A 24,740-nucleotide genomic window follows, 5' to 3' on the forward strand; every position below is an offset into this window, starting at 1 on the left:
ACCGCTACTCACAAGTGCGGTCTGGTTCCTGGCGCATAAAGCCATGGCTGTAGAGCACAGAGATCCTACACTGCCGCACACAGAAAAAAATTAGAGGGAACATTGATCAAGGTATCTGAATTTTGTGGATTATTACATTGTCCCATTGTATTCCCATTAAACTTTGGTGATAGAGATGTGAAGTCGACAACTGCAGCATATATGGTTAAAAAATAAAATATTTATTGAAGCTGCAGGAACAGAAAATATATACTGCAAACGGCTCTGGAGCCAAGTGTTGTATTCTCACATGAGCTTTCATGTTAGAATACTTGGTCCTTTAAGAGTTACATTCTACTATTGTAGTTCTAATGTTGCTATGCCCCAATGACAGAGTTGAGTTCCTTACCAGTCAGTTGTCTGCTGGCTGGGGAGGGACCGCCAACATTGTTCTTGCGCTCTAATTAAAGGTGTTTAATTATCTTTATGAAATTGTGGAAGCATCTCTAAATACAACAGATGGCGATGATTAGCCAGCAGAGCGCATAGTGACCACCAGAGTCAGGTTGGTGTGATGAGGATCCATGCATGCATAAGAAAACAAGCATTTACAATGCAATGGTTTCGCCTTTGGAAAAGTTTGAGCTATTGGCATTGTAAATGGCACAATTTGTATTTATGTGTTGGTTTTGAAAACAGATAAATAAATGGCATTGTCATTTACATTGCCATTAGCTGAATCTCTCCTTACAAGATGTATGTGCACTGTGGGGTTTCCAGGGCTGAGGCCCGCAAGCCCAGACACTCATTAAAACCCACAAGGCATTTTCATGCAAATCAGGAGGCCTTGACCACAGAACAGAGCTATCATTTCAGGGCCCGTTTTTAGGAGGCCGGCGTAACCCCACCCCGCTGACTATCTTAAGCTTGCAAAAAATAAAAGCGAAATCATAGATTTGAGACCCCCCTTCTGCTTCAGGAACAAAACCTTAGTCTTTTCCCCTGAAAGGGGGAGGTTTTGCGTGTTGCAACCGTCAGAGCCGTGTGTCAAGTAGGGCCCTTCAAGGAGGCACAGGCCCGTGTGGCAGTGAGAGAGGGAGAAAGAGAGTAATAAAGTAGGAGGCAAAGAAAAGCATGAGAGGGGAGGCAGGAGACAGAAGAGAACAGAATGACTGCAGGCAAACAAAGAGGGAAAAGAAGGAGTGGGAGAGAAAAAGGCAATAAAGAGAAGGCAAGGACGAAGTAAAATAACCAAAGAGTGTGAGAGAGGAAAAGCGGGCAGATTGTGATTGTAGAGACAGAGGGCAGAGAAGTGCGAGTCTCTATCTTGCTGTCTGCTCTGGTCATCTACATATATTTGGTAATATTAGTCATACGTCCCAATAATCTCCCCAACATAAGGTAAGTTAAGGCAGCGTAATACGCTGTTACCATGATTCTATGTAGTAGCGTCCTGAAAACACACCACCTCTGGTCCACGCAAGATCACCTCTGGATCTGTACCACTGCCAATGGGAAAGGATTCACCAAACGGGAGACAGCTCCGGACCGTGGATCAAGGAGGTAAAAACACCAGGCTGTGTCCAGCCGGACGACGGAGCAAAGCCCGGCCGCCGGGCGGAGCACAAGGGCGGGGGAAGAGTGGCTGGCTGTGCCCAGCCGGACGGCGGAGCAAAACCCGGCCGCCGGGTGGAGCACAAGGGCGGGGGAAGAGTACAGGAAAGGCTAATAACCTCGGAGAACATAAATAAACGAACATAGACCTATGCTGTCCCTGAGATTCGTAAATTTTATTTCTATACAGAGACTGCTGAAGTGATTATTTTTGTACTTTCGTAAAGAAGGAACAACTTCTTCTACTAGTTGTTTTAAGGGAAGAGACTTTCTACCCAACAAGTGAAGCCATGCTGGAATTTGTTGGCAGCTTCCCATTTGATGAAATTGATATCCGTTTTTAAATACCTGTTAATTTCTTTGTTGTCCATTATTGCTTGGGGTAAGGTCATTGTATTGTGACTATCTTAAATATTCTACATGGAGAGCTGCACCAGCATAAGGTATTAACTAAACAAATATAAAATGTATGTATTTGGGACGTGGGGCCTCCAGTAAATGACCATATGGCTGGGATACCCGTCACCCCCTCCCAACACAATCCCCAAGAATGGGAAGACGGAAACGGTTCTTGAACTTTTGGAAGGCGGGAGGGAGTTACCCTCCCGGCCGTATTTATTAAAATATGAAACAAAATTAAAACATTAAAATAACAGTTTCATATCATGTACAATTTCATTTACACAGTACGATGTTTATTGGCTAACCTTAACATATCTCTAATACAAAGGTTCTCCTAGCCGATTCTAAAACATCCTGTAAATGCATTTCTGAAAATTCAAATTGTACATCCTAACATTACGGGCCAACGGCAAGGTCGTAACCGGTGTCAGATCCCTAATACCAGAACTCCCCCCCTTACTTGTGAGGGGCGGGCGCACGGAGGACTGTACCTCTGTGCCAACTTCCAATTTCCCTTGTCTTAACGGGGGCCCCATATTTACTCGACGCCATCTTGGTGGTTGTCCGAGGACTCGTGTGAGGTGTCTAGAAGGTAGCGTAGACCCCCCTCCCACCCCACACTGCTTACCACATCCGCCGTCGCGGATGTCCTGGCCCCGGGAAATTCCCAGGAGGGGCCCATAGCCCCTCCTCCCCAGGGAGGGGCCTATGACCGCCTTCCCTTTCGGCGGCCCCATCCTTAGAGGGTACCGCCTCCCCGTGTGAGGGGCCAATGGCCGCCTCCCCCCGGGCGCTCCCATCCATAATGGGTGGCGCCCCACCTCTAGGGATCTTCCAATTACTGCTCACCGATCAGGACCTTACCGCCCGACCAAAAAAAAAATACGACATTTTTTAACCTAATGAGGACGGAATGAACAGTTATACTGGGCATTTCAAAACACAACCTCTAACTATGCAATAACACCTCCTTCAACTCATCTGTGATACTTCGCCTACAAAAGAGCAACCATTTTATTGACACATCAAAAAACAATCGAAACTTTATTCGAAACAACCTGAAAAGAGATAATATCCTCGTTAATCAACTTTATTGCAATACAACTCGCTGCCATCAGGGGCTGGTGGGTGGGTCAAAATTGGCTCCTTGTTCCGTCTCGGGCTCACGTGCAACGAGGAGGTGCAGCTTCCAAGCACAGGAACAAGAGGATGCTTCCTTGGATTGTTGCTCCTTTTATTCTTCCTCGGGAGGGCGTGGACCCTCCTCCAACCGCCTACGGGGCATGTCCAACGGTGTAGGTGTCTAGGACAACCCCTCTTGGGCGGGAAAAGGCGCGCCCCGGCTACGCCACTTCGGGCATACCAGCCGAGACACGCCTCCCGCCCAAAATGGTTTCCCGGGAGGATCGGGGCACCCAACCATACGTTCGGGGGGACCGAGTGGTCGCCCCTTTCCATATGGCTGGGATACCCGTCACCCCCTCCCAACACAATCCCCAAGAATGGGAAGACGGAAACGGTTCTTGAACTTTTGGAAGGCGGGAGGGAGTTACCCTCCCGGCCGTATTTATTAAAATATGAAAGAAAATTAAAACATTAAAATAACAGTTTCATATCATGTACAATTTCATTTACACATTACGATGTTTATTGGCTAACCTTAACATATCTCTAATACAAAGGTTCTCCTAGCCGATTCTAAAACATCCTGTAAATGCATTTCTCAAAATTCAAATTGTACATCCTAACATTACGGGCCAACGGCAAGGTCGTAACCGGTGTCAGATCCCTAATACCAGAACTCCCCCCTTACTTGTGAGGGGCGGGCGCACGGAGGACTGTACCTCTGTGCCAACTTCCAATTTCCCTTGTCTTAACGGGGGCCCCATATTTACTCGACGCCATCTTGGTGGTCGTCCGAGGACTCGTGTGAGGTGTCTAGAAGGTAGCGTAGACCCCCCTCCCACCCCACACTGCTTACCACATCCGCCGTCGCGGATGTCCTGGCCCCGGGATATTCCCAGGAGGGGCCCGTAGCCCCTCCTCCCCAGGGAGGGGCCTATGACCGCCTTCCCTTTCGGCGGCCCCATCCTTAGAGGGTACCACCTCCCCGTGTGAGGGGCCAATGGCCACCTCCCCCCGGGCGCTCCCATCCATAATGGGTGGCGCCCCACCTCTAGGGATCTTCCAATTACTGCTCACCGATCATGACCTTACCGCCACAGGCCGGATAGTTGACCGGCTATCCGGACCCCCCACAAAACTCCTACTAAAGGTCATGGCTACACAAACTCTTTAACCAAGCTATTAAGTCACCTATGAGTAAGACATTTCCCTCCCGGGACAAATGGACCCCATCTTCCAGATACATATTGTCCCCCCGGATACATCCATGTGGAACACAATGCAAATTTCCTGTACGAAACAACCTACTCAATTTGTTATTAACCTTCTTTACCGATTGATTCAAGGCTGACACAGAGAGGGCCCCCCGCCACACCTTCCTAGGAATCATGTGTGACCATGCGATCGTACACCCCGGAACCCTTCTCGCCAACCAACTCACTGAAGATAAGATTAACTCGAGAAGTACTCGTCGACCAATGGTCACCAAATCATTGCGCCCAAGATGCACTATGATTTCAGACAGCGGTGACCTTGTCCGCCCTAACAATCCCTCCATAAAACCTTGAAACTGGTCAATACAGAGCCCGCCCCTTCCGTGGAAGGTCACCCTGTACCCGTATTCCCCAGCCACGTGAATCATGTCACCTGCTTTGAATACGTCCGCGGCGCGCCTCACGTATGAGTGGCCAACGACCCACACCACTCTTTCCTCAGCCGGTGATCTTTGACCGCTGGTCCCCAGGTGTCGGGTCAACTGCACAGTTCGCCCCGCAAAGCCTGCTCGCGAAACTGAAAACCAAACAGAAAACAAGAAGCGTGAGTGCATGACATTAGCTTCACAACATGTGCAACCGCACATACCTTTTATAACAATTCGAGGACCAACGCCCCAACTGTTTCACCTTTTCAACACTCTGACCCCTGGCTGTAGCCTCTGTAGCAGCCCCTATCCGGAAGGAATGGGTCCCAAAATCGCTCGGGTTCAAGCCCGCTGCCGCGATTGCCATTGTTAGCACCCGCTGAAACTGAAACCTCGTCAGTGGGGTGGCGTCGGTGTGCCTCAGCAAGCTCCCCCCCATGATGCCGCCCTCTGCGCTAAATACTCCTCCACGCATTTTACCGGGCACATGGGAGACCCCGGGATCCGCTGGACTATCACACTGTCCCCGATCGCTCCCTGATCGGTCTTGGACCTGGCTATTGAGATTACCATTGTCTCGCCCTTAATTTGAATGTGTTCTCGACACAGACCTCCCCCCGTATCCTGCTTATTCCTCGCTACCAGCTCGCTTACCCGCATAGCCCCATGGAATGCTAATGCAAAAGCGGCCCGGAACAGCACTGTCTCTGATTGAGATGAACAAGTCGCAGGGAGAACGGACATTAACAGGGACAACCTTGCTAGACCTATCGGGTGCCTCTCATCCACTCTACGACCCTCAAGGCGTTGCCACCCACGCAGTGCCTTCTTTACGAGAAAGGACGATGTGGGGTCCTGGATGCCATGAGCCTGCGCCATGAAGGCAATGGCGGCCCTGTGCCTATTGGCTGTTGCCAGTGATCGGCCTGCCTGATGTAATGATACCAGAAATTTCAGGACATACTCCTCCTGCCCCCAATGCTCTCCCCTAGCTGAACCCAAAAATTACCAATAGGAACGGAACGCCCCTTCATATGCCTTCCTTGTCCTGGGCGCTAGACTCTCTCCCACGAGGTTTTGTAATCCGGGGCACCGAGAGACCAGAGAGCTTCGGGAAATGGTGCCGCCACCAAGTCCGCTGAGGGCAGAAAACCCCGGAAGGCCTGCATATGGGAACGAGAGAGTGCATCAGCTGCCTGGTTCAGTACCCCCGGCACGTGTCTTGCCCTAAAGTGGACGTTTAGTCGCATACATAGCAGGACAATTTCTTTCAGCAATCTCAAAAACCACTTGCAGCGTGCTGCCTGATTATTGATACATTCCACAACAGTCATATTATCAGACCAGAATACCACAGCACGATCACGGAACCCCTCTGGCCATGTTTTCAAGGCTACCAGAATGGGGAACAGCTCCAGGAACCCAATGTTCCCTGTGAGCCCACTATCGTGCCACCACGCCGGCCATGTTTGTGCCGACCGTCGATCACCAAAGATGGCGCCAAAAACCCACACTTCCTGCCGAGTCGGTCCACAACCCCAGCTTTTCGGAGGAGGCTGGCGGTTTGTTCCACACGACGCGACCGTTGAAATCCGCCAGAAATGCCAGCCAAATGCGCATATCCTGGCGGACCTCTGCTGACAGTCTTGTGCGGTGGTGCCCTTCCTTGAGGCCAACCATGGCTTGTGCGATAGAGCGGGAAAAGGGGCGAGCCATCGGTATCACTCTAAGGGCAAAGTTAAGCTGACCCACAGCTTGTTGCAACTGATGGAGAGTTACTTTTCTCTCGCCAAGGCATATTTCAAGCGAGGCCTTAAATTTCATTACCTTCTCCTTGGGCAAACGGAAGCACCCCTCCACTGAATCGAGCTCAATTCCCAGAAACTCGAGTGAAGTAGATGGCCCCACTGTCTTGCCTGGTGCCAGTGGCACGCCAAATCCCTTCATGAGATTACAGAATTGCATCAAAGCTTGTTCACATTCTGTGCCCCCGGCTGCCCCCAAAAACAGAAAATCATCAAGGTAATGCATAACCTGCGTGAAGCCCGTGGCTCTGGTGAACGCCCATTGCAGAAAAGTACTGAACTTCTCAAAAAGGGCACAAGAGATGGAGCAGCCCATCGGCATACATTTATCCATGTATTAGCGCCCTTGTAACGCAAAACCTAAGAGATGCTGATCCTGTGGGTGTACCGGGAGCAACCGGAACGCTGACTCGATATCTGATTTAGCCATCAGCGCTCCGGGCCCCAGGCGATTCAACATGGCGACGGCCTCATCAAAGGATGCGTACCGCACCGAACAAACTCCCGGGTCAATCGCATCGTTCACCGAAAGACCCCTAGGAGCGGACAAATTATGGATTAACCGAAACTCACCTGGGTCCTTTTTGGGGACTACTCCCAATGATGAACAAACAAAGTTAACAACTGGCGGGTTCACATACGGTCCCGCAACCCGACCTCGGGTCACCTCCTTTGCAATCTTTGCCTGTACCACCGCCGTATTTTGTTGAACAGATAGTTGGTTTTTTACACTGTGCTTTCCCCCGAAAATCCCCCGCCGGGATGTGGAAACCATATGAGAAACCGTCTCGCAACACCCCAGCGGAGACATGATCAGGGTATTCGTTCAGCCAAGGGATTATTGCCATGATGTCAACGGGAGTAGGTAACGGTGCCCCTCGGCCGATATTAGACCTGTTTGGCACCTCCTCTACCTCCTGTATCACCATTCTTGGCTCTGCACGAACTCTCGGGGTGTGAAGCCTGTCCGCACCCTGCACACTCATGCCTGAACTTGCATGTCCCTTGTGGCCTAGTGCACTTGCCTTTGTTAAAGCTCCAACAGACCCCTTTCTTACCCGAGTTCCCATTATTCTTTGTCTGCTGATCAACGTTGGCGCCTGCCCGAAAGGGCGCCGCCAAATAATGGCGGGACGGCTCTGCCCCATTCCCGCCAAGAGAAGACGACTTTGCCGCGTTCGGCATAACCTGCTTCTGCCAGGAAATGGAGTCGAAACAATCCCACGTCAGGGATGAGTCGTGCTCCTTGGCCTTACGAAATTTGTTATCGTAACCCATCCACTGATTACCTTCATATGATTCATAAAATCCCATAATACGTGTCTGGTAACAGGCTAATTCAGTCAACACTTCAGGCCTACGTTCTCCCATGATTGCTGTGAACATACCAAACGCCCTAGCCCAATTAGCGATCGTTTCATCTACTCTGAAACCCGCCATTTTTGCACGCCATACACTCGGATGCAACAACTCCTTCTGATTTCTAACGTGCTCTATCTTATAGTGATCGGTCAACAGTGAAAACATGTTCACATATTTATCAGCCCAAATCCTCTCTTTCACATCCATCGGGATATGTTGAACCACCTTTTCCCTCCTTGAGGGTAACGATCCCTCCCCCGCTATTGGCAACTGCTGCTTACCCGAACCAGTAGCTGGATCTGTTGTTGCTGCTGTTCCAACGCTCGACGCCGGCTTTTCCGGGGGAACCTGTGGGGAAACAAGAGGACAAGGTGCCTTCGCAGCATCTCTCGATTGCCGCAACTGCTTCATTATTAACCTGGCCTCCTCGGCCGTGTCTCCCGGTGCCACAGCACTCTCGTTGTTCTTGCCCAACCACGCCGCCAACTGAGCGGCCAGTTCGGGAGGCATATCCCCCTCGCTAACAGGTGTAACTACTACCGGGATCGGCTGTCCCGCGTCCGGGATCGGAACTGGGGCCTCCACTGGACTGACCGGGCTCGCCGGAGGTGACTCGGGAACCGGGGCCTCCCCTCCTGCCGCCTCATTCCTGGCCCTTTTACCTCTCCCGGCAGGGACTATTCCCGGCAATGCTGGCCCGATAACTTTCTTCGGTCTACCCGTGCCATTCATTGCCGCCATCTGCATTTTCATGTTCGCCATGTCCTTCACCAGCATGCGAAGCATTTGTTCGGTCCCAACCTTCTTTCCGACCTTCTTGCCAGGCATCGTTCGCGGATATTCGATTTGAGGTCCTGGATCCAAAGCTTCGGACTCACTGAAAGAGAAACACAAAAATTACAAGTTCTCAAAATTGGCTCCTTGTTCCGTCTCGGGCTCACGTGCAACGAGGAGGTGCAGCTTCCAAGCACAGGAACAAGAGGATGCTTCCTTGGATTGTTGCTCCTTTTATTCTTCCTCGGGAGGGCGTGGACCCTCCTCCAACCGCCTACGGGGCGTGTCCAACGGTGTAGGTGTCTAGGACAACCCCTCTTGGGTGGGAAAAGGCGCGCCCCGGCTACGCCACTTCGGGCATACCAGCCGAGACACGCCTCCCGCCCAAAATGGTTTCCCGGGAGGATCGGGGCACCCAACCATACGTTCGGGGGGACCGAGTGGTCGCCCCTTTCCATTTGTCTAAAAGTAGGGTTCAACTATACCACTCGCAGTGTAAAACGCAGCAGGGGTTTGGTTCATCAGCAGACAGGCTGCGCATGCTGCACATGTTTTTGTCATGGTCTGAGACCCCCAGAGTGGCCACGACCCCCAGTATGGAGACCACTACAGCAGAGACTCACAGGGATATCTCAGGGTGCGCACAGAGAGGAATCTAACGACGAGGACCCCCGACTTTTAGTATGGGTGAAAACAGTAAGTGGGCAATTCACCTTTTCATAAAATATTAGGAAACCGGCAAGGACTGAAGAACACTCGAGTGACTCTCCTGTATGCGATGGTCAAGGGGTGGTGGTCTGGATTTAACTGTCCTCATACTCCAGACCTTTGTGCTTCAGGCTGCACTCGAATGAACTGAATTACACGTTTGCCAGGCCAGTAATGTCGATGTTAATCTGCTAACTTCACAAAGCATTGCAGTTGTTCGCGTGGTAACTTCAAATATCTCTCCCAATATACGGAGCTCATCAGAGTGTTAGTGTGTTATCCGAATACTTCAGTACCTGTGCTGCGAGGTGCTGTCTCCCCTGCAGGCTACCCGAAGCAGAGACTGCAATCCGTGTGTGTTGTGACTGCACTTCAGAAAATAAGGTGGCCTTCTGTGCTGCACCAGGTAGCGGGCAGCAGGGGAGCATGGGAACAGTAGCAGAGCCCTGCAGCCGTCCTCTCTGCCAGACCCCGATGCCAGGCCCTGTAATCAGATTGTGGTAAGCGCCAGTCGTCAGTTCAGCTAAAACGAAAAACAAAACGAGTACTTAAAGGGAAACGTGTGGAAAGGGCAGGGCCGGGCTTCAGCGTGGGCAGCTCTGGAAACAAGCATTGGCGGTGGCAAAATGAAATAAAAACAAGCACCTACGGGCACACGGACAGCGGGAGGGGGGCAGACACGGACAGCGGGAGGGGGGGCGGACACGGACAGGGGAGGGCGGGAACAGGGAGTACTTAAAGGGAAACGTGTGGGAAGGGCAGGGCCGGGCTTCAGCCTGGGCAGCTCTGGAAACAAGCATTGGCGGTGGCGAAATGAAATAAAAACAAGCACCTACGGGCACACGGACAGTGGGAGGTGGGACAGACAGTTTGAGGGGGGCAGACACAGACAGGGGGCGGGAACAGCACACGGTCAGCTGGAGGGGGGATGGGAACGGGCACACACCTGGACTTCTTCCGGCGGCCGTGGTCGGCATGGAATGACGAAAACAAACACCTAAAAAAAAAAAAAACTCCGCCCACCGCCCGATGACGATGCAAAAAGGGTGGAGAGGGAAAAAATCGCGGGAACGCCCCCGAATCTGGTCCGGCCTTGACGGACAGATCCGGCTTCCAATGGCTAGCCTCCATTTATGGAGGTAGCCAATGGAAGCAGAGGCGGGACTAAGCCCCACACTGTAGGAACATAAGATTCCTCCTGTGCGGAGCTAGTGCTCCGGCCCAGGCGAAACCTAAAAAAGAGAGAGACCTTGACAGCGTAAACAGTAAGGAATCGACCTTATGCTGTTGAAGTCGAATTTAACTGTGTCGTGGTTAGTTGAAAGTTGTGACTTACAAGGAAGAGCGGTCTACTCGTGTGTGAACTGTACAGCCGTTGACAACTCATCAAGGCAATGCGTGGAAGCTGTTTTTGTTTCACAGTGACTTTTAAACGGTATGAGTGTTTCCCAAACACTTTGGGAATTTAAGTGTTTTGAAGTCTACACTCCAGCGTGAAGATAAGGAAATATTTACTTTTGCATTTGCTAAAGCCGTTATCTACTGACGGGCACGCAAACTACTCAACAGTCCGCCCTTAGTTCTTCATTCTACATCTGTGTTCAGATAAAGCTGATGAGATCACCAACGTGGGGCCTGATTGAAACTATGCGTCTGACATAAGACGCCAACAACGTGATGACGCTCCTGCGGCCATCTCGATAAAGTCAAAAGCTTCTCAATTTACTATTCATTGTCACGCATCGCGTATTTCAGGTACTTGTGGAAAATTACATCATCCGTAAAGGATATGGTGCGATGATGGTGTTTACAATTTAAGACTGAGGTTCTGAACATTAAGGTATTTTTACGAACCTCTACTCCTGGTTTGGTAACATTTTTTTCAGCAGTATCAGACACACTCCAGACGTCTTCTTTCAATAGGAACAATGGTGATAAGCACACCTTATTACATTTATCTGTGCTTGTTTTAACTTCTATTGAATATTGCTTATGCACTTGTGTTTGTGTCTACATTAACCATATTTCTTGACAGGTTTTAAAGTTATTTTTTGGGGGAAATGGGTGTACCCATAATTCCACCACCTTTATTTCTTTAACAACCAGGGGAGCCTTCCATTGAGTGGGATGAATGGGTGGAGGTATTTGAAAATTATATAGAGGCCTTAGATGGTAAGGAGTTCAGTGCTGCAAGGAAGAAAGCATTACTTTTAAGCACTTTAGGAAAAGAAGGACAACACGTATTTAAATGTTTACCAGCAGCGACGGATGTTGAGGGAAGACCTATAGCTAATGTTTATGTAGAAGCAAAAGCTAGTTTGAGAAAGCACTTTGCAAAAGAAGTGAATATTGTCATGTGTAGACATAAATGTTACACCCAGCTGCAGAGAAGTGAGGAAACTATTGACAATTTGTAGCACGTTTACATGAGTTATCCATCAAGTGTCAGTTTGGTGGGATAAAGGATGAAATGATAAGAGATCAGTTAAACATACAATGTTGAAATAAAAAAATGCAGGAAAGATTATGGTGTGCAAAAAAACCCACTCTAAGCAATGCTATAGACATAGCCAAGCTTGTTGAACAGTCTGATGCTTGCATGAAGGAAATGGAGAAACACGAGAATGCCACGGGGGTATCATGTGTAGAACAAGATGAGATTGCAGATATTAATAACAGTAAGGGTGGTATGGGAATTGGAAAGAAGAGCATACCTAGGAAAAGATACAATATTAACTCTATGGCAGCGTTGTACTTGGCTGGGACACTGACCAAACAGGCGTCTATGGGTAGGCCATTTTCTCCATGTAGGCTGCATACAACCTACATGGAGATAATGCAGAGTGAGTGTGACTGGGTTGGCCAGCCCTGGGGCCAAACAAACAGTCAGCGCTCTCAGAGTGGGCAAGCAACTCCTCCCCTGCCCTAGAGCAGGACCGCACACCCACCCACCCGCCCCCAACCAAACCCTTCTGCTTTCTCGCAGTGCGAGAAGCAGAAACATAAAATGGTATTTATAATACCTATCCTTGAAGATAGCCGGAGGTAAAGGGTCGATGAAATGATTACATAAAATGGTATTTATAATACCATTTTATGTTTCTGCTTCGCGCACTGCGAGAAAGCAGTGTGGCGACGCTCCTCCGCACACATGGGGGAGCCGCCCCTGAATTGCATGTTTTCTTTTTAACCCCTTCGCCACAGCGCTAATTCCCCCGCGGTGCTGGGGGAGGGGGGCCACACGAGGCGCTGCAGTGCTCGTGACGAGCTCAGCTCATCCCGCAGCACAGTGGCGCTGTGCTCATGACGAGCTGGCCACGCCCATTTCTTCAGAACGCTCAGCACAGCAGGGGAATTAGCCCCACGTGTGAGCACCGCGGCAGTCATGACGAGCTGAGCTCATCATGAGCACACAAGGAGTTAAGGAAAAGTTGTGGTTTCAAGAGCAGAGTGATAGCACGTTGCGATGATCTATGTTTGCCCGATAGTTCAAGCTTTTGAGCCACATACCTGATGTATTGAAATGTAGGGCTTTATGAGTCAGGCACGCGATCTTTAGTTGAATTTTTGCCTCCCAAGGGAGCTAGTTTAGGGGTTTTAGATCCTTGGAGCTTTGCATATTTCTTTTAGATCTGGTGACAAAATCTGGCCGCAGAGTTAAGGGAGGTCCTTGGAGGGGCCAGTTTATATCTAGTCAGGCCGGAATGTGTGGCATTCCGTAATCCAGCCTTGGCACCACAAGACCTTGTACCCCAAGTTTAAGTCCGTCCTGTGGAAGGAAGGGTTTTAGTTTCCATAGCAATCTCATTTGACAGTTCGCTCCTTTGGTGACAGTACTAATGTGTTACTGCATATTCAGGTGTTTGCTTAATGTAATTCCCAGAGATCTATCAGAGTCTATAATGTGAGGAGAGCAGTTGAGGGCAGTTTGATGCTTTAGCCAGAGGTCGATCTTGTTAATGTTGTTAGTAGCAGTATTGAGGAGGAATTCCGTTTTGGTGGCGTTGAGATTGAGATGGTTGCTAGTGAGCCAACGCTGGGTGTTTTGCAAAGTAATGTTGAGGGATGTACTGTCTTCTGGTGAGAAGATTTTTTAGATACAATTGGGTGTCAACTGCATACAAATGACAATGAATGTTAGCAGCTTTCAAGGAGTCTTCAAGAGGTTCCAGGAAGAGGTTAAAGAGAATGGTTGAGAGGGCGGATACCTGTTGAATCTCAATGGTGACCACGTAGGGTTGAGAAAGAGATTGATTAACCTTGACTCTTTGGGTTCTATTGTGGAGAAATGAGGTGAACCACTACAATACAGGGCCTGATAATTCCATCCTCCATTCTAGTAGGTTCAGTAGACTGTTGTGTTTAACAGTGTCAAATGCAGAGGGGAACATCACTTACAACGCATTTATTACAACGCACTACCATTAGAACGCAACCATTACAACGCAAACCATTACAGCGCATTGCGCTGGGGGGCGCTCTAGGATAGGGAATATATTTAATTTACTATCCAACACCTTCCCTACTATCCACGGGGACTGGAGTTGGAATAGTAAATTAAATAAATCACTATCCAGCGCTTAAAAGCACTATGCGTTGTAGTGGTATGCGATGTAAAAACCGCGTTGTAACAGCAGGCGTTGTAATAGCCTGCGTTGTAGTGACACCAATCCAATGCAGAAGATAGGTCAAGTAGTATAAGAAGACAAGATTAATTTTCGTCTAGCATTTTTAATATGTCATCAACAACATGAGTGAGAGTTGGTTCTGTGCTGTGCCCCTGACGGAACCTGGATTGGTATTGGTATAAGAGTTGGAAGTTGGCTATGTGGTTGCAAAGTAGGATCTGAATGCATTTTTCTAGCAGCTTCATCAGAGTGGGGATGTTGTTGATCGGGCGGAAGTTGTTAAGATCTGAGCAATTTGGAGTTGGCTTTTTCAGAATGGAGATTACCTGCCCTACTTTTAGGCAATCAGGGATAGGGCCTTGATTAAGCAATGTGTTTACAATCTTAGACCATAAAGGGAGAATAGAGGATTTCAGCTCTTTGAGGATAGAGGTAACAGGTCGATGAAATTATTACATGGGTTCAAAACTGAAAGAATGTTGTAAATGTCTCTCTCATGGAGGGGTGTGAAAGTGTGCAAAGAGGCATTATTTTTGGGGACCTGCCGAAGGTGACCAACCTGATCAGCAGTCAGTGGTTCCATGCTGAAGTATCAGGGTGGGCCGAGTCAGGGCAAAGCAGTAGCCTGCAATGGCCACAGCTCCTCGCAAGTCTATGGGTCCGGTGGCTCCCAGGCCAGAACTATTGGGTCTGGAGTTTTGGACCCAATAATTCTGGGCCTAGAGACACCGGAAATGAATGATTGCCCAGATTGGTATCTTCCCCAGTGATGGCTTGCATGTACTCCTTCATAGATCTTGCTCCAGCATAAACAAAGCTCATTAAATAGCACCCAATTAGAATTTGCTACATCACAAGCAACATTTGCTAAATGTAACTTTGTCATAGGATATTTTCCAGCAGAAGCAACACTCACTAATTAGTACTATGTCAGAGGATTTGCTTCAACAAGGAACACTCACTAAGAGGACCCCTTTCTTAGGATTTCATCATAACTAAACTAAACTTACTAAAGGGTACTCTGTCGTGGGACCAAGTAGGACGTAATGCAGCCGACCCCATAAGGGGCTGCTCACCCCTTCAGGTTGCCCCCATTCAGTCTAAGGCTAATGCACATCTGTGAGGTATGGGAGACTCTGGGGCCTCCTTCACACTTTACAGGGGGGTCTCTTCATTTTGCATTATGCGACTAGCTACAAGATAATAAACACTCATTAAATGTTGCTCTCTCACTGCATTTGCTCTGACAAAAGAAAGGCTCGCTGCATTTATGAAACCACATTAGTGATACTCAATAAATAGTGCTCTCTCATAAGATTTTCTCGAACATAAAGAATGCATACCACGCAGTATAGGTCGGCAAGCCAGGCAAGGTTCGAACTTGCCTCTGGTGGAATGTCTTGCTCTGGCTCAGCTCCAGGCCTATGTGGACTGGCTTGCCGAAAGAGAGCCAGGCTGTCATTCCAGAGAATGTTGTTTTCCCTCCTTAATTCAATTTCTTTAAATACAAAAACAATTAAAGCAGCAGGACTGGTGCCATCTCACCGGCCGCCAAGGTCAAGGGGGCGCCCTCAGCTTGACTGGCTGAACTGAGATAAGAGCAGCCTGAAGAGATCTTTGTGTGCATTGCATTTTTCAGGGGATATTACAAGGAAGGGCATAATAACCTAGGAAGTCAATGCACTTGAAGAAAAGATCTGTGATTTGTCTATTCACAGTTTTGACTCATGATATAGTAGCATAGAGGGTAAATGTTCCAGCTGCAAAGCACAACTTGTGACATGCAGATCATACATCAGTATTGTATGTTGATAGCTCAGTAGTTATGCTTGTGTCACAAATCTTTTTGTTACTTGGAGTTCATAAGTAACAGTTCCTTCAATATAGCATATTGCGCTATGAACTGGCATCAAAGTGCTCCATGGAAATTGAAAGGCATTGGTTTGGAACCTGATTGTTTGTACTCCCTCAATCTTTCATTATTCTAAGGTTGATAAAAAAGGTTCCCTTGGTTAGCACTACTGTGTTATTAGTATGACACCCCAATTGTGTTATGTTTAAGGGACAGATATATTAACACTTTGCACCTAGTTTGCATCACAAAAAGGATGCAAACCTGGTGCAAAGTATTGTGTTGGGGTTTGCTTTCCAGGGCAGTCCCTAAATTATATTGGACAGTAGCCCTAAAGTAACACAAAGTAGCTAGCACTATACTCTACTTTACGTTAAAGAGGCATACCATGGGTGGTGAATGGTCATTCCTGTGTGCACACTCAATGATTTTAACTTTAAACCCTATCTACTAACTTTGGTAGAATAGGATTGGCATAAAAAATTATGCCTTCTCAGGGCAGGTGAATAGTTGGAGACATTTTTTTCTTTTCTCCACACCTTATCCCCTTTGAACCTGTGCTGCAGCTTTAAGCACACTTACAAAGTGGTAAAGTGTTAAACTTTGTTGAAACATAGAATTGTGTGCTGGGATGGTACCTTTCCAGTATAAAACCTAAACCTGACATCACACAAACACCTTACACTATGGTGTGCATGGTGTGAATTGGTGCAAGGCAGCCTAAGGTATGTCAGCACTAGAGGAGAGTAACAGCACCATATTGTGCTCTTTCCTTGTCACGCAAAGCAGTGCAGCAACTTGAGTTACTGCACATCATAAAAACTTAGTTAATCATACCCTTTGTTTTTTCCAAACTAAGCACTCTTAACGTATAATAATTACCAGTATCAATGACATGTGACTCCTACGCCTTGTAGTCCCGTTTGTTTTAGCTAACATGTCCTATACATTGATTTACACACTTGTATGAATAATTGCCTCTGTATAATATGGTTGTGATGTAAAGTTCTCTGACAATCTACACTGAGATAAGTAGTGCTGTAAAATAAATGTGTGAAAGGACTAAGGGGAGATTAGGGGCACTATTGGAGGGTGGTAGTGAGGGAATCAGTGAAGAAGGAAGTCACTAGGCACCAAGATATATTGTGCCGGCGACACCAACGCTAAAGCCGGCCCTAGATGAGTTCATACTACAGCACAGATTCTGCCCACAGTCAACCAGCACAGCCTGGGGAAAGAGCAGGAGAACGCCATAGTCACAGAGAAATGGCAGTCAATTTCAATTTCAATTCAATTATAAATCTTTATTCGGCACTTAAAAAGACACCATAAAAGCACATACACAATATACACACATATATTTAAATACAACATTTTAAAAAGGTTAAAATTTAGCTAAAAAACACATTTCATAAGATTAGGGGAAAGAGGAATTTACTTTACGTAATTAGGGAGCATTAAAATCATTTAATTCTCTAGTATTCCTTAGCCTCAGCGCAACCCGGATAAAGCTTGTAATGCAAAGCAACGTGTGGGCATCTGCGGCTTCCTGAAGTAATCTCAAGGCCTTTTTTGCTTGTCTGAGTTTCGTTTCTTTCAGGATCCCTACTAAAAACTTCTGTCTAGGGACAGAGTAAAAGGGGCATAACAAAACAAAGTGAAGGGTATCCTGCGGAGACCTAGTGTCGCAGCCGCAGGTACCCTTCGCCTCCACTGTAAGAGTGAATCCCGCAGGGACCGCAAGTAAATAGTGAAGCATATTTAGTCTGAATCGGGTCATATGGTACCGGTCCTGGGCATTATGCATGACCCTCACATAAGGTTCCATTCCTTGCTTCACTGTGAGTTGGCAATAGGATAAAACAGTGGGCTTATGTCTTTCCATCTCAGCCCTAGTCGTAAGGGACCAGTCTGAAAAGAGTTTTTTAACCATAGAGTTGTCTGGCCAATTAAGGATTCTGGGTCTGTGAAAAAATGTATACAGCCTATTGCCTCCAGAGAGTCCTTTATGTACTTTAGCCAAGGTATGTGACCCCCTTGTCACGTTTCAGACAGTCTTGTATGATTTGTCTTGTAAGGACAGCTTCAGGATTAGTCCAGATTTTAACCCAGGCAATGAGAGGTTTTATTTTGATCCGGTCTTCAATGTAAGGTTCCCCAACTTCCTCGTGAATAACATAGGCCGGGATACTCTGTGGTACTTTCAAAATTCTTCTAAAGAATTTGTTTTCTTCTACCTGGATCTGTTGTAATTGTTTGTCCATACAGCCCCATACTTCTGCTCCGTATGTGACCTTGGCACAACAAATTGTTCTATACAGGTTCAAAATTTGCTCTGGAGCCCATCTTCCCAATCTTCTCCCGTACCCCATTATAGCCCCTGTTGACGCCGCCAGCTTTGTTGCGTGTTTCTCCACCAGGGGATTAAAGTTCAGTTGGTTGTCAAACAGCACACCAAGATATGAAAAGATCTTAACCCGGCCAATCTTGTGTGACCCAATTTTGAAGGTGAATGTCCCTTTATCTTTTGCTCCTGTTGACATGATGTAAGATTTTTCCAAGTTTGTCGATAGATCGAGTCCGGCAATAAATTCGACAAAGCCATCAATCAGTTTCTGTAATCCCAATGGGGTTCTGGCTAACAGTACCGCGTCGTCGGCATACAGTAATACCGGCACCGCTCGTTTGCCAATTTGGGGTGAATCCACGTGTAATTTAAGCAGTTCTTTTTCCAGGAGGTTGATATATATAGAGAACAGGAAGGGCGCTAGAATGCAGCCCTGCCTCACTCCACTGGTGCATAAGAAGGGATCAGTCCTACTTCCCTCTTGGTTGTATCTGACACTTGCAGACGTATTCCAGTGTAAAGTTTTCAGTACGTCTACAAGGGGTTGATCCACTCCTAGACTTAGTATCAACAACCAAAGTTTTTCTCTATTTACACGGTCAAAAGCCGCGGAGAGGTCCATGAACCCCATGTATATGGTCCCACTGCTAGCAATGGTGTATTTTGCTGTCAGGAGGTACAGGTTCAGGCATTGGTCGGTGGTAGATCTATCCTTCCTGAAACCATATTGAACATCTGTCAGGACCTGATGCTCCTCTTCCCATTCCTGCAGACGAAGTAAAACGACACTTATGCGGTACTTATGCGGTCACGTCTATAAGGGAAATGGGGCGATAGCATTGAGGGTCATCGCAGTTCCGTTTTTTATAGATCGGGACTATGGTTGCTGTTGACCAAGAACGAGGCAGTCCTGCCACCACTGCCTCGTTCAAAACCCTCGTGAGCAGTGGGGCCCATAGGTCTGTATTACTCAGATAGAGGTCAGGGGGAATCCCATCAGGGCCAGGTGCTTTATTCTTACAGAGCCCCATTATTGACAATTCCACTTCTTCCAGGCGGAAGTCCAATTTTGTGTTTGGAGATAACTTTGGTCCTTTGCCCTGAAGTGAGTGTCCTGCGTAGTTATAGAGGCTCTGGAAGTGTGACTGCCATTGTTCAGGTAGGATTGTGTTAATTATTTTAGGTGCTCCTGGGTCCTGGAAGCATGGGGTGTTAATGACCTTCCAGAAGCCCACGGTATCTCGCCTTTCTGCTGCCTCCCTCAAATCTTCCCAAGCTTGGATTTGTAAACTCTTTTTTCGACTGTTTAGTGCTTTTTTGTATTCAATTCTGTGTTGTGCAATTTTAAGCTTATCCCTGGGTTTGGAGTGGAGACTAAGTTTAAGTTGTTTGTGCGCCTTGGTGCAAATAGAGTCAAACCAACGCGGTGTGGAAGGGACTTTGTGGTTTTAGAAGTCTTTAATAGCCTATCCACGTGGCACGCAATTTCTTCAAATGCGCTAACCACTGATGCTCCTTCCACTTGAGGGTCGAGGCATGTGTTTATAGCGTTTCGTCCCTCTGTAATTAGATTTTTGTAAAATCTATCTCCATCTATTCTTGCCCACTTAATCCTCCTTCCCTGATCCACTACCTTTTCCATAACATCTAATCTCCTTGCGGGTTTTTTAAAATCAAACCCTTTTAATACAATGATCAAGGGGTTATGGCCACTAAAGATGCTTGCATCTATGGCCATTTCGCTGATGTTTCTCTTTATGAGTGGTGAGACCAGAATAAAGTTAATATATGACTGGCAACCTCTACCTCTAAATGTTGGATTGAGGTCTCCTTTTTCACCTAGCTCTGCCAGGTCCATAGTATGATCTAAATTATGCCTTTTTTTCTAATTTCTCTAAGTCCCATCCCTCAGTTACATGAGCAAAATGTGGTCCTTTAACTGCCGTGCATCTTGACCAATCTCTGTTGAAAGGTTTTAAATTATCACAGAGATGGCAATTAGAATCCCCCATAAGTATTATGCTGGGGGGGTATGGTGTCTTATCTGCGGAGACCAATTTTTCTAGGCAGGAATCCAGTTCCTTAACAACGGTCCCCTTGCCCATTCTGCCTACAGCATTATACCAGTTTAATAAAAGAATATTAACTTTTTAAAAAAGGAGCCCCACAACTTTTTTTTTTTCTTTTCCATATTTTTATTTTTATTTTCATACATTCAATTTTCAATTATAAATCTTTATTCGGCACTTAAAAAGACACCATAAAAGCACATACACAATATACACACATATATTTAAATACAAAATTTTAAAAAGGTTAAAATTTAGCTAAAAAGGCAGTCTCCGCCCCTCTCCCTAGAGCTGGCTCTGATTTCAGCACCCGTAAGCGAGGCACATACCTTAGAGCCATAGAGTTAGGCTGCATGCCTGAGTCTAACATAGGTTTTGTACAGGAAGGGTACCCTTCCAGTAGAAAATACTATGCCTAGACATGTCCAAAAGCATTTCCTACTTTACATGTGTGCTGCACAGTACGCATGCAAAGTCTGAAAAGCACAGAGAAATGTAAACATTCTCCATTTAACACCTGCTTTTAATCAACGTAAATTTTGGGCGCTAAACACATTCCACTAATGTTAATGAATAGGGTTTAGTGCCAAAAAGTATGGTGGTTGCATGGGAATGCCCATGTAACACCCCCTTAACGCAATGTAATACAAAGCAGTGTTTTCCGCTGCTTTGCGTTATTTTACCATACAAACCAACGCAAATATTTATTTGCATTGGCTTGTGAACCCGAAAACACACTAACCCGACACTAAACCTTCGAGAATCTGGGCCTTTATATCTGAAAGCCCTCTTTTCTTCTAAAACCTTTATTTTCGAGAGTTGAAGTGCAAACAGTTTGTCTTCAGACAGGTGCTCCGCATCACTTCAATATAGTGAGCTCTTTAATACGTGTCGTGGGAGTTATTGACAGGAGCAGGTGTGGAGGCGGAGGGATTCATTGCCCTACTGGCGCCGAGCCCTGTATTATAAACTGGCTGTAGATTCCCTCTTGCACCACACGGAGGTGCAGGGCGACGAGCCTCTCTGAGGCGTTTTATTCCTAGAAGTAGCGCGGTGGGAAGCGCGCAGGCGGATTTTGATATGTGTATGTCTGGTGTTTCTTTACCCTCCTCCTGGCACATCTGCCAGGAACAATTCCCGCCATGCCACTCCCTCATTACACGAGAACATTACACAACCACGCAACCGAAGCTGGTTTCCCCCACGCCTAATCCCATGACCCGCAGGAGGGAGGGGCAGGTACCTGGATCTGGCACAGGGGCGGCCCGCCCTGTGCTGAGTGAAATTCGAGCTCACGGCTGCGCCGCTGACACACTGACTGACATCGAGCATATCATTACCTGGGTGCGAAAGGTTAAACATACGATTTCTCCTCCCCATAACTGACAGTAGAATGCCATCAAACATTTTCAAAAGGTAGGTCGTGTGTAATCTTTAGGAATATTAGTATAATGAATTATTTTTAAGTTTAGTAAACCAATCAAGCGTGCGTTTTGTGAGATTTAACTGCAAACTGTTCTTGCAAACGTGTTTCTAAGGAAGTGCATCTTTGGGCCTTTCTGACAGGCGCCTTGCGATTTTATCTTTTAGTTACATTTTATGGGCCGACAGTGTGACATTCGAAGGCAGCATTGGCCCGAGTGCAGACAGCATCAGAAGCAGGATATTGACACTATAAGACACACAGTAGTGACAGCATCAGATGGAGCGCCGAGACAGTATCAGCAGTGACAGCATCTGCAGAAGGACAGTGAGAGCATCAGATGTACAGTGGTAACTGCATCAGTGTAAGTGTGATGATGATATACGAAGGAGGGTGATGACAGTATCAAGTAAAGAGAAGAGACAGCAGCAGCAGGACAGCAGTGACAGCAGTGTGAGGAGAACAGTACCGGCAGCCTCAGCAGGAGAGCAGTGACAGCAGCAGCAAGGGAGCAGTGACAGCAGCATCAGCAGGAGAGCAGTGACGCAGCAGCAAGGGAGCAGTGACAGCAGAGTCACCAGGAGAGCAGTGACAGCAGAGTCAGCAGGAGAGCAGTGACAGCGGCAGCAGGGGAGCAGTGACAGCAGTGTGAGGAGAACAGTACCAGCAGCCTCAGCAGGAGAGCAGTGACAGCAGAGTCAGCAGGAGAGCAGTGACAGCGGCAGCAGGGGAGCAGTGACAGCAGTGTGAGGAGAACAGTACCAGCAGCCTCAGCAGGAGAGCAGTGACAGCAGAGTCAGCAGGAGAGCAGTGACAGCGGCAGCAGGGGAGCAGTGACAGCAGTGTGAGGAGAACAGTACCAGCAGCCTCAGCAGGAGAGCAGTGACAGCAGCAGCAAGGGAGCAGTGACAGCAGAGTCACCAGGAGAGCAGTGACAGCAGAGTCAGCAGGAGAGCAGTGACAGCGGCAGCAGGGGAGCAGTGACAGCAGTGACAGCAGCAGCAGCAGGACAGCAGGACAGCTGTGACAGCAGTGTGAGGAGAACAGTACCAGCAGCCTCAGCAGGAGAGCAGTGACAGCAGCAGCAAGGGAGCAGTGACAGCAGCATCAGCAGGAGAGCAGTGACGCAGCAGCAAGGGAGCAGTGACAGCAGAGTCACCAGGAGAGCAGTGACAGCAGAGTCAGCAGGAGAGCAGTGACAGCGGCAGCAGGGGAGCAGTGACAGCAGTGACAGCAGCAGCAGGACAGCAGGACAGCTGTGACAGCAGCTGCAGGAGAGGAGTGACAGCAGCCACAGCAGAGCAGTGACAGCAGAGTCACCAGGAGAGCAGTGACAGCATCAGCAGTGGAGCAGTGACAGCAGAGTCACCAGGAGAGCAGTGACAGCAGCAGCAGTGGAGCAGTGACAGCAGAGTCACCAGGAGAGCAGTGACAGCATCAGCAGTGGAGCAGTGACAGCAGAGTCACCAGGAGAGCAGTGACAGCAGCAGCAGTGGAGCAGTGACAGCAGAGTCACCAGGAGAGCAGTGACAGCAGCAGCAGTGGAGCAGTGACAGCAGAGTCACCAGGAGAGCAGTGACAGCAGCAGCAGTGGAGCAGTGACAGCAGAGTCACCAGGAGAGCAGTGACAGCAGCAGCCAGAGAGCAGTGACAGCAGAGTCACCAGGAGAGCAGTGACAGCAGCAGCAGTGGAGCAGTGACAGCAGAGTCAGCAGGAGAGCAGTGACAGCAGAGTAGCAGGAGAGCAGTGACAGCATCAGCAGTGGAGCAGTGACAGCAGAGTCACCAGGAGAGCAGTGACAGCAGCAGCAGTGGAGCAGTGACAGCAGAGTCACCAGGAGAGCAGTGACAGCAGCAGCAGTGGAGCAGTGACAGCAGAGTCACCAGGAGAGCAGTGACAGCAGCAGCAGTGGAGCAGTGACAGCAGAGTCACCAGGAGAGCAGTGACAGCATCAGCAGTGGAGCAGTGACAGCAGAGTCACCAGGAGAGCAGTGACAGCAGCAGCAGTGGAGCAGTGACAGCAGAGTCACCAGGAGAGCAGTGACAGCAGCAGCAGTGGAGCAGTGACAGCAGAGTCACTAGGAGAGCAGTGACAGCAGCAGCAGTGGAGCAGTGACAGCAGAGTCACCAGGAGAGCAGTGACAGCAGCAGCAGTGGAGCAGTGACAGCAGAGTCACCAGGAGAGCAGTGACAGCAGCAGCCAGAGAGCAGTGACAGCAGAGTCACCAGGAGAGCAGTGACAGCAGCAGCAGTGGAGCAGTGACAGCAGAGTCACCAGGAGAGCAGTGACAGCAGCAGCAGTGGAGCAGTGACAGCGGAGTCACCAGGGGAGCTGTGACAGCAGAGTAGCAGGAGAACAGTGATAACAGAAGTGGGGGAACAGTGTCACCAGGAGAGCAGTGACAGATGTGTCTGCAGGAGAGCAGTGGCAGCAGTAGGAGAGTATTAACATCAGCCTCAGGAGAGAAGTGACAGTGGCAGCTGAGCAGTGACAGCAGCGTGAGGAGAGCAGTGACCACAGCAGCAGGAGAGCAGAGACAGCAGAGACAGTAGGAGAGTCATGACAGCAGCAGCCAGAGAGCAGTGACAGCAGCAGGGGAGCTGTGAAAGCAGATCAGCAAGAGAGCAGTGACAGCAGAGACAGCAGCAGGGTACTGACATCAGAGACAGCAGGGGAATAGTGACATCAGAGTCAGTAGGAGAGTAGTGACAGCAGCAGCCAGAGAGCAGTGACAGTAGCATGAGGAGATCAGTGACAGCAGAGTCACCAGGAGAGCAGGGCCAGCAGGGTGTGGAGAGCAGTGACAGCAGAAGAGCAGTGACAGCAGAGTCAGCATGCGAGCAGTGACAGCAGAGTCAGCATGCGAGCAGTGACAGCAGAGTCAGCATGTGAGCAGTGACAGCAGAGTCAGCATGCGAGCAGTGACAGCAGAGTCACCATGTGAGCAGTGCTGGCAGTGTGATCGCTGGCAATGCAAACCAAGAATGAAAGCAATACCAAGGAACATA

Source organism: Lissotriton vulgaris, chromosome 11, assembly GCF_964263255.1.
Source record: "Lissotriton vulgaris chromosome 11, aLisVul1.2, whole genome shotgun sequence".
In the NCBI taxonomy this organism is placed as follows: domain Eukaryota; kingdom Metazoa; phylum Chordata; class Amphibia; order Caudata; family Salamandridae; genus Lissotriton; species Lissotriton vulgaris.